This window comes from Chiloscyllium plagiosum, unplaced genomic scaffold (genome assembly GCF_037043375.1).
Source record: "Chiloscyllium plagiosum isolate Xiang-an unplaced genomic scaffold, Cpla_swu_hap1 HiC_scaffold_10, whole genome shotgun sequence".
NCBI lineage: Eukaryota > Metazoa > Chordata > Chondrichthyes > Orectolobiformes > Hemiscylliidae > Chiloscyllium > Chiloscyllium plagiosum.
The window spans coordinates 41,095,136-41,106,764 of record NW_028270148.1 but is presented as its reverse complement, the minus strand read 5'-3'; positions in this window follow the sequence as shown (position 1 = coordinate 41,106,764).

Sequence of the window (11,629 nt, the reverse complement as noted above, 5' to 3'; positions counted from 1 at the left end):
CGTGACACCCTTTAATTTTTGGGATATTACTCATGTCTTCCACTGTGAAGACTGACGCAAAGTACTTGTTAAGTTCTCCTGCTATTTCCTTATCTCGCATCACTAGGCTTCCTGCATCAGTTTGAAGTGGCCCAATGTCTACTTTTGCCTGTCGTTTGTTTCTTATGTACTGAAAGAAACTTTTACTATTATTTCTAATATTACTGGCTAGCCTACCTTCATATTTGATCGTCTCCTTTCTTATTACACTCTTTGTTATCCTCTGTTTGCTTTTGTATCCTTCCCAATCTTCTGATTTCCCACTGTTCTTAGCCACTTTATAGGATCTCTCTTTTTCTTTAATACATTTCCTGACTTCCTTTGTCAGCCAAGGTTGTCTAATCCCTCCCCGGTTAATCTTTCTTTTCTTGGGAATGAACCTCTGTACAGTGTCCTCAATTATACCTACAAACTCCTGCCATTTTTGCTCTACTGTCTTCCCGGTTAGCCTCTGCTTCCAGTCTATTTTAGTCAGTTCCTCTCTCATGCCCTCATAATTACCTTTATTCAACTGTAACACCATTACATCCGATTTTGCCTTCTCCCTTTCAAACTCCAGACTGAACTCTATCATATTATGGTCGCTACTTCCTAAGGGTTCCCTTACTTTAAGATCTTTTATAGAGTCTGGTTCATTGCAAAGCACTAGGTCCAGAATAGCCTGCTCTCTTGTGGGCTCCATGACAAGCTGTTCCAAAAAGCCATCCTGTAAGCATTCCATGAATTCCCTTTCTTTAGATCCACTAACAACATTATTTACCCAGTCCACCTGCATATTGAAGTCTCCCATGATCAATGTAACCTTGCCTTTCTGACATGCCTTCTCTATTTCCCGGTACATGTTGCGTCCCTGGTCCTGACCACTGTTAGGAGGTCTATACACAACTCCAATTATGTTTTTTTTGCCTTTGTGGTTCCTCAATTCCACCCACACAGACTCCACATCATCCGACGCTATGTCATTCAATACCATAGATTTAATTTTGTTCTTAACTAACAAGGCAACCCCACCCCCTCTGCCCACCTCTCTGTCTTTTCGATAAGTTGAAAAACCATGGAGGTTTAACTGCCAGTCCTGACCCCCCTGTAACCAAGTCTCTGTGATGCCTACTACATCATAATCATTCACTATTATCTGTGCCATTAGTTCATCGGCTTTATTATGTATGCTACGAGCATTCAGGTAAACTGCCTTAATGCTAACTTTCTTATCATTAGAGATGTTGGAAGTCATATGTCCTAAGTTATCCTTGCTTTTTACTGCATTCTCAGTCTGCCTCAATTTTAAATCCGCCTGGAAACATTCTATCCTGCTGCTTATCTTGCCATTTACCTCCATACTCCCTGTCGCTTTCACTTTCCCTTCCCCCCAACTCAGAAGTTTAAAGTCCTACTGACCACCCTATTTATCCTCTTCGCTAGAACATTGGTACCTGATCGGTTCAGGTGGAGACCGTCCCAACGGTACAGATCCCCCCTGTTCCAAAACTGATGCCAATGCCCCATGAAGTGGAATCCCTCTTTCCCACACCAATCCCTTAGCCACGTGTTTACTTGCCTAATTTTCTTGTCCCTATGCCAATTGGCACGTGGCTCGGGCAGTAATCCGGAGATTATGACCCTTGAGGACCTGTGCTTCAATTTCCTGCCTAGTGCTTCATAATGCCCAAACAGGTCCTCCACCCTAGTCTTGCCTATGTTGTTGGTACCAACGTGGACCACAACAACTGGATCCTCCCCCTCCCGCTCCCATATCCTTTCAAGACGGTCGGAGATGTCCCGCACCCTGGCACCGGGCAGGCAACACACCATGCGAGACTCCCGATCCGGCTTGCAAAGGATACTATCTGTCCCCCTAATTATAGAATCCCCTATAACCACTACTTGTCTATTAGCTCCCCCCTCTTGAATGGCCTTCAGGACCATGTTGCCTTGGTCAGTTGGCTCATCCTGTCCAGAGCCCTTTTCCTCATCCGAACAGGAAGCAAGAATCTCGTACCTGTTGGACAAGGTCAAGGGCTGAGGCTCTTGCACTCCTGAACTCCGGTTCCCCCTACCTGCCTCACTTACAGTCACACTCTTTTGTGCCTGATCACTAGCTGAATGTGAATTACTTAATCTCCCAGGTGTGACTGCCTCCTGAAACAAAGCATCCAGGTAACTCTCCCCCTCCCGGATGTGCCGCAGTGTTTGAAGCTCAGATTCCAGATCATCAACTCTGATCCGGAGTTCTTCCAGCAACCAACACTTGCTGCAGATGTGGTCACTGCCGTTCACAATGGGATCAGCCAGCTCCCACATCATACAGCAACAACACATCACCTGCCCAGCCATCTCTGCTTAGTTAGTTAATTAGTTACTTTGTACAAGTATGAATTAGAATACCTTCTGATACCTCTCTGCTATAGTTTTTTTTACCCTAAATATTGGTACAAAGAAGAAAAATAAAGATAACAAAGTTAAAAAGTTAAATATTACATTCCATTTACTAAAAAGTAGAAAACAAAAGAACACAGTTAAAAGCTCTACACCACAGTCCATAAGTGCCTAGCCATACTGGGCTTGCATTCCTCACAAGGGTTTGATGTCCCCTGCTATAGGCTTGACCTCGGCTCTGCTGACCATGCCAGACTGCCAGCTGTCATCATCTTACAGCCTGCTCCTGCTGCTGCTGCCACCTCAGACTGCCTGCCACCAATGGCTGCCTCAGACTGCCTGCTCACCGCTAGTTGTCTCAGACTGCCTGTTCCCGCTGTCACTGCCGACCACCTCAGGCTGCTTGCTCCCACTCTCACAACTGGCTGCCTCAGGCTATCTGCCCCTGCTCTTACTACTGGCCACCCTGGGCAATTTACTGCAGATGGACTATAACCAGGGATTGTGTACAAAGTGAGATTCACAGAGCAACAATTAACTGATTAGTCTGTTGGGTTGCAACTAATTGTTGATGACAAAGGTCATGTGCGCACCAATAATTGCTCCCAGGTAGCTGAACAGCTTATAGATTGAACAATATAGCCAGAATCCTTTGACCCTCAAGAGATGATGCCTTTTTTTCTCCACTAAGAAGTACCTAAAGCCTGCAATTCATTCTGCCTCATCAGTTGCTGTGGGCTGGTCCTTTAAACCTGTAAGTCAGAGACCTTATAAATTGTGAACCAGTTGCTTGGAGCCTCTTCAGGCAAGTGAAAATACCTGGAGAAGAGAGATCAATGAGTTACAAGTCACTTCAGCAAACCCTATAGGCAAGGACCATTAAACGGCTTTCCTTTTTCCCTCCACCCAGACCAATGTTTTGTGCATATCGCTACCTGTATGTAGGGGGAGCACCCCAGGGCATCACCAGTTTCATTTCCTTTCCCCCCACCTTACCCCACTTCCAACCTTCCATGACCTGCCCCACCTGTCAATCTTCCTTCCCACCTATCCACTCCACCAACCCTTTACCCCCTCCTCCATCCATTCTCAGCTACCTTCTCCGCAGCCCCAACCTCCTCCCATTTATCTCTCCACCCCCGAGGCTCCAAGCCTCATTCCTGATGAAGGACTCCGGCCCGAAACGTCGATTTTCCTGCTTCTCTGATGCTACGTGACCTGCTGTGCTTTTCCAGCAACACACTCTTAATTCTGATCTCCAGCATCTGCAGACCTCACTGACTCGGCGTTTATCAAGGGGCCATAGTTTTATAGCTGTTTACCTGTAAGAATGTATTTATTTGTAATATATTCCCGGTTAACTTTTATTTGTAGTACATAGCAATTCTTGTCAGATATAGAAACCTGGTCCATGCTTCCTGTTAACCTGGGTTTTAAAAGACGCATAAATTTGGGAATTTTCTGCACTTTGATGAAATCTTTAACTTTGTGATGACTCAGAAATAATGGGCTTAATTTCCAGTGAGCCACTGCAGCGAGGAATGACATACATGAACAAAGCACAGAAACAAGAACAGCAGTCATGTGTTGAATTAATATTCTGTTTTAATATGTAGAAGTAAATGGACTGAAACAATGACTCGTGAGGATGGTATGAAGATTATTGTGGAAAACTTCAGTGTCACAAATAAATGTTTTTAATCAGATAGCCTTCAATTACATTTTACATTGCCAATTTTTTATTAATTTGAGAAAAGCAAGCTCATTTTTATTTTCTCGAGGTACAAGTTGCCCTTCAAATTGAGGAAAAATACTTTCTCTTTCACTAATATTTCAATTGATGAGTAATTACTTGACATCATCTTTGGGTGAGGAGCACTTCAGTTTTCTGTACAATAGGACAGCTGAGACCTTGATGATTTCCATGGCAACACTACTATAGTCAAGTTTTAGCTTCCTGTGTATAAATCTTCTCTAATGTGAGAATTTACTTCTCAAAGTAGATATTTGTAACACTTTATATAAGAATAAAGGGCTTGCACATACCAAACAACTTCCTACAAGCCGAATGCAAAGTTAACACACCATCATAAGCCAATAACCTAAGAAATAGAAAATAGGCTAGAGCTTCAAAACTATTAAATACATAAAAAAAACACCATTAACATCTGGAAGGAGGACAGCAGGTACATGGGAACACCACTACCTGCAGTTCCCCTCCACGCCACTTAGCAGCCAGATGTGGAAATATGTCACCAGTCCTTCACTGTTACTGGGGTGAAGAGGGTATTACAATTGTGAAGGGGTAATTCAATATATATGGGAAGGGAGATAATAGAACATTGAAGGGAAAATGGTAATGCAGGTGGGGTTCACTGACTGTCAGTAACACCTTGACCATTGTGATAAGGGGGTGATGGGCACTGCAGTACTAGATCTGTCATGTTTACTCCGTATGCTTGGAAGTCAGGTGGTAAAGTAGGGATATGTTGAATTAGATACATAAGTTGAGTGGAGAATTGTGGGAAGATTAAAACCCATGGGGCTGACAAGTAGGGCCAACAAGGCAACGGGTACATTTGGTGTATATTCACCAATATTAAAAAGCTAAGCATGAAACTCACTGGTTGAGAAGCAACCACCATTTCCTTCCATTGCATTGTAAATAACAAGGGCACAATGAAGATGAAAATGACAGGCATCTCAACCAAAGTGGACAGATTACGGTTTTCATCCAGTGAGGGACCATTAACCATTGTGTAGTGCTTGTCTCTTTGCCTTCAATGTTGTAGTTGTGGCTCCATAGACATTTACTCTGACAGCTGAAGAAGAGCGAACAGCTACTTACAAACGTGAAAACCTACAATGAAATGCCACTCATGCCACCTATTGGCCCTTTCTCTCCCTCCTTCTACATCTCTTTACAATCCCATGATTCATAACTGGTGTGGAAGGCATATAGAGTCATAGAGTCATAGAGATGTACAGCATGGAAACAGACCCTTCGGTCCAACCCATCCATGCCGACCAGATATCCCAACCCAATCTAGTCCCACCTGCCAGCACCCGGCCCATATCCCTCCAAACCCTTCCTATTCATATACCCATCCAAATGCCTCATAAATGTTGCAATTGTACCAGCGTCCACCACTTCCTCTGGCTGCTCAGTCCATACCCGTACCAATCTCTGTGTGAAAAAGTTGCCTCTTAGGTCTCTTTTATATCTTTCCCCTCTCACCCTAAACCTATGCCCTCTTGTTCTGGACTCCCGAATCCTAGGGAAAAGACTTTGCCTATTTACCATATCCATGCCCCTCATAATTTTGAAAACTCCATAAGGTCACCCCTCAGCCTCCAACACTCTAGGGAAAACAGCCCCAGCCTCTTCAGCCACTCCCTATACACAAATCCTCCAACCCTGGCAACATCCTTGTAAATCTTTTCTGAACCCTTTCAATTTTCACAACATATTTCCGATAAGAAGGAGACCAGAATTGCACAAAATATTCCAACAGTGGTCTAACTAATGTCCAGCACAGCTGCAACATGACCTCCCAACTCCTGTACTCAATACTACGACCAATAAAAGATACCAAACACCTTCTTCACTATCCTATATACCTGCGACTTCACTTTCAAGGAGCTATGAACCTGCACTCCAAGGTCTCTTTGTTCCGCAACACTCCCTAGGACCTTACCATTAAGTCTATACGTCCTGCTAAGATTTGCTTTGCCAAAATACAGCACCTCGCATTTATCTGAATTAAACTTCATCTGCCACTTCTCAGCTCATTGGCCCATCTGGTCAAGACTCTTTTGTAATCTGAGGTAACCCTCTTCACTGTCCACTACACCTCCAATTTTGGTGTCATCTGCAAACTTACTAACTGTACCTCTTATGCTCACATCCCAATCATTTATGTAAATGACAAAAAGTAGAGGGCCCAGCACCGATCCTTGTGGCACTCAACTGGTCACAGGCCTCCAGTCTGAAAAACAACCCTCCACCACCACCCTCTGTCTTCTACCTTTGAGCCAGTTCTGTATCCAAATGGCTAGTTCTCCCTGTATTCCATAAGATCTAACCTTGCTGATCAGTCTCCCAAGAGGAACCTTGTCAAATGCCTTACTGAAGTCCATATAGTTCACATCCACCGCTCTGCCCTCATCAATCCTCTGGAACCTTTGACCTTGGAGATTTAGTCGAAAAATCCTGGGGATATTAGTCTACATGGACCAGACATGCTGAGTGCATCCTGCCCATAGGCAGACACACTTTTCTCAGCTTGACATCCCACAAGCAGATAGAAGGCCTAACCATCTCTGGACTGTTCCGAGAGGAGATTTCTGAGGAGTCCCTTTCTGTTTCCTCCTCCAGCTGGATTCCTACCAGCACCACCTCTGAGGTATGTGTGCCCTCTTCCTCAGAGATGAAGGAGTGGATGTCTTTTGGCACTGCCCTCTTGACAACAGAGATTGTGCTAATCTCACTCATAATTAAGGGAGACAAGAAAATGTGTCACAAACAAGGAGTAGAAGTTGTGGCATGGTCAGAATACATTCACAATAGGGGCAAAGCAAGAGTACCACAGCAATGGACTATGCTTCTCACTCAGAGTCATTGAGATGGACAGCACGTAAACAGACGCTTTGATACAACTCATGCATGTCGGCCAGATAGCCTAATCTACTCTAGTCCGATTTGCCAGTACTTGGCCTATATCCCTCTAAACAATTCCGATTCATATACGCATCCAGATGTCTTTTAAATGTTGTAATTGTTTCGGCTTCCAACACTTCCTCTGGTAGCTCATTCCATACACGTACCATCCACTGTGTGAAAAAGCTGCCCCTTAGGTCCCTTTAAATCTCTTCCCCTCACCCTAAACCGATGCCCTCTAGTTCTGGATTCCCCCACCATAGGGAAAAGACCTTGTCTATTTAGAGTCGAGAGTGTGGTGGAAACTTTCTGATGAAGGGCTTTTGCCCGAAATGTTGATTCTCCTGCTCTGCAGTACTCACTTTCTTCTTGTCTATTTACCCTATTCATTCCCCTCATGATTTTCTAAACCTCTATAAAGGCCTAGAAAATCTCAGCCTCCGAAGCTCCAGGAAAATCAGCCCCAGCCTATTCAGCCTCTCCGTACAGCTCTAACCATCCAACCCTGGCAACATCCCTGTAAAACTTTTCTGATCGCTTTCAACTTTCACAACATCTTTCCTACAGGATGGAGACCAAAATTACATACAATATTCCAAAAGTGGCCTAACCAATACCCCATACAGCTGCAACGTGACCTCCCAATTCCTATACTTGATGCTCTGACCAATAAAGGAAAGCATACTGAACACCTTCTTCACTGAACGTCATTCACCTCACTACCTGTCCTGACTATTATATGCCATTTTCCCCAAGAATGAGAGAAAGTCATAGAGTTATCTAGCATAGAAACAGATCCTTCCATCCAACCAGTCAATGCCAAACATAATCCCAAACTAAACTAGTCATACCTGCCTGTTCCTGGCCCATATTCCTCCAAACCTTCCCTAAAAATGTATTCATCCACACATCTTTTAAATGTTGTGACTGTGTGCACATCCACCACATCCTCAGGGAGTTCATTCCACATGCAAAACAACCTCTGTGCAAAAGAATTGCCTCATGTCACCCTCTCACCTTAAAAATGTGAGAGGATGTCTTGACATTCCCCATCTTCAAGAAAAGACAAATACCATCAACTTTATCTATACCTCTTGTTATTTTATAAACTTCTATTAGGTCACTTCTCAACGTCCTACACTCCAGTGAAAAATGTCCTAGCCTATCCAGCCTTTCTCGGACTCAAACCTTCCTTACTCAGCAATATCCTGGTAACTCTCTTCTGAACCCTCTCCAGCTTAACATCCTTCCTATAATTGGGTGACTAGATCTGAACACAGTTTTCCAGAAGGAGCCTCATGAATGTCCTGTAAATCTCAATATAAAGTCCCAACTCAAAGAATTGAGAAAAGGAAGCGTGCTAAGCTCCTTTTTAACCATCCTGTCTACATGTGACACAAATTTTAGAGAATGATGTACAGAAGAACCTTGATTATCCGACATTCGATTAACTGAATTCAAATCATCCGAACAAGATCGCAAGATGTCGATGCATGGCTAACTACGGTATCCGGCATTGATTATTCGGCATTCGATTAACTCCCTGCCGGTGTCCTTCCGATAATCGAGGTTCCTCTGTACTTGCACCCCTTAGTCCCTCAGTTCTACAACACTACCTAAAGGCTCTACCATCAATTGTATAAGCCCTAATGTTGTTTAACCAAAATTCAACACCTTACATTTTTCCAGATGGAACCCCATCTGCCATTTTTCAATCCATTAACCCATCTAAGATTGAATGAGACAAAAGTGGGTGGCACAACTGTTAATGCTGGTGCAAGTGGTTAGGTGTTCCACATGAGCAGGCAGTGTACAGGCCATACAAATTTACTAGCTGAAAAATGTGTTGCTGGAAAAGCGCAGGTCAGGCAGTATCCAAGGAGCAGGAGAATTGACGTTTCGGGCATAAGCCCTTCTTCATTTTTCAGCTCTGATCTCCAGCATCTGCAGTCCTCACTTTCCCCATACAAATTTACTAAGATGGGGTGGACAGAAAGAATGAGGTAAGATGTTTCAAACAACAATTGAGAGCGGCAAATCATGAGATTTGGTGTGAAATGGGGGCTGCAACAAAAAAAAGAGAGTTTGAAGTAGCACAGAACCAACGGGAGCATTTACCCTGGTGGAGAGAGAAGGTAATTTACCTTGTGACATTGCTATATGTTTCTCCAGACCATGGAGACAATACTGACTGAGGGGACTACTTCTGACCACATTTGTGATGTTTGATCGTGTAGGCTCTTCTACATGGCTGGGATGTGAGGGCAAGAAGATTGCTCTCTTCTGCACCATCTAGGTCCCCATCCATAAAACAAGGCAACAATTTCCACATACTGACTAAGCTGGTCATAAACCCTACAGCACAGCTTGGCCCTGCCAGTGCATGACCTGGTGCACAGCTTTTTTTTTACATATAGCATTGATACAGGGAATCCTGCAATGCCCAGTGAGTGGAAGAATCGTGTTGGCATCAGATGATCAGGGGCAATAGGGCATGGCATAATTAATTATCTGATTTAGGGATGATAAATTGAGAAAGCATTAAGCTTCACGGAGAGAAACCTTGCATGAAACTCAACAAAAATGACAGTGAGCCAATTTTCAGTTAAGAAGCAGCCGTTAATAATGTTTCCTTCCCCACAGATACTGACAAGTATTTCCTGGATTTTTGATTTCATACTTCACATTTCCAGCATCTGCAGTATTTTGCCCAGTGAAAACATTAGTTGAATAAAATATACGATGTGGCAAGTGGCAGGATATTTTCCAACTTCAACTGGGTCAGTGTTGGCATTAAGCTTATTACTTGTTACTGCACTGTGATGGCCCCTATAGACATTTTATAGACAGGCCGTGAAATGGAAAACCTGGAATAATAAATATGGGAAAAAAATGCTACTGTTACCCAATCCTTAAACCACAATTATACATTAACGCATTGAATCAGGTCATCTCTCTACACTTTCAATGCTTCAGCAGGTCATCCTTGCATCACTGCTGTTCCCATTTTAATTGATTCATTTTCTCAAAAAAATTCTATCAGCCTCCAGTCAAGCAAACCATAACTTCATTTGTTCCAGCCTGAAATGACACCATTAGCCTCCCTATATGTGAGAATTTAAAAGCTGAAAGATCATGTACAATTATTCAACATTAATAATGTAACCTCTCATTGCACCTCAAAGAGCAAGTTCAACACGGTGCAGCTGTAAAAGAAAAAAAATCAATTGAAGACTTGCTGTATGATGGTTTAAAGGAAGAGAATAACAAAGAGGATGGCCTTGAAGGGTATTCTGAAGTATGCTGCATTTTGATTGTAGAACTTTCTGCCTTTGCCTCAGAAAGCAGAGAGCGTGAGGAATTTCAAATGAAGCAGAGTGAAAAGTACATAGGTATGTACTTTTGCTTATATGCAATAAGCATTGATGGCTAGGATAAGTGATTTTGAGTTTCAGCTCAGTTCAAACACGACATTGGAGCTCTTAGCCACCATGTTCAACTTGAGCAAATCTCAAGGGTGGTGGAAGGTATCAAAGCTCTCAGTTTAAAAGGATATGTAAATACACAATGATATACAAATCCTAAACTAACAAAATGTTATTTTCTGTAAGATTACTCTGCATTATTGCAATATTGTAAAGACTACACCCTTTATTTTAGTTCATTTTTGATTGTGGACAAAATTAATAAAATTACTTTAAAACAAAAGAACAGAGGAAAGAATGGTTATACTTTTAAAAAAGTAAGTTATTGAAACCCATTGTGAGTCATATTTACAATATTGAGTTGCACGCAGTAGGGAAAGGTGGAAGCGATGACATGCTGGTACAACGGTGTGCATACCAAATCAGGCTTAAACAGTAATAGACTTGTACAATTGTGATCAGTTGCAGATGTCAAGGTTTAATGACCACTCTCTGGTAAATAAGTAGTTGATCAGCTTGTGGGTATAAACAATATGAGAAATCTTCGAACCTCCAGGAGTAGAGATACTCCTCCCTCAAATGAAATTACCTGAACGTAAAGGAAGTGACTGGTTTTTCTCCCACCAGTAATGTCAGGGACTTTATAATTTGTGAACCAGTTGGTTTGTGCCTCCTGTGAAATATTGAAAACACCTTAAGGAAAATACCAGAAAAATTAAAGGATTGGGAAACAAATGATACACTCCATCGAATCCTGAGGACTAGTACTATTAAATTGTTTCCCAGAAATTATTTTCCTTCATCCATAAAATCCATTTTTTTTTGCCTGTGTGTAGAGGTTTTTGAAGGGAGCAATTTGTGATTAGAATTTACTCATTTGTAATAAATAGCAATTTTTGTTAAATACAAAAACCTCATCCGATCGTCTGTTAACTTAGGTCAAACAAACAAATTGGTACTTTGTATACTTTGATAAAATTAAATTTTGTGACAACTCCAGAAACAGCAGGGATTGATTTGCAGCAGGGTCTCTCACATAGATGTAATATATGTTTAAACCAAGCATGTTTTATACTTCAGTGAAGAATATGAAATAGGTTTCTTTTATTTTAATACTTTAAATGCCTTA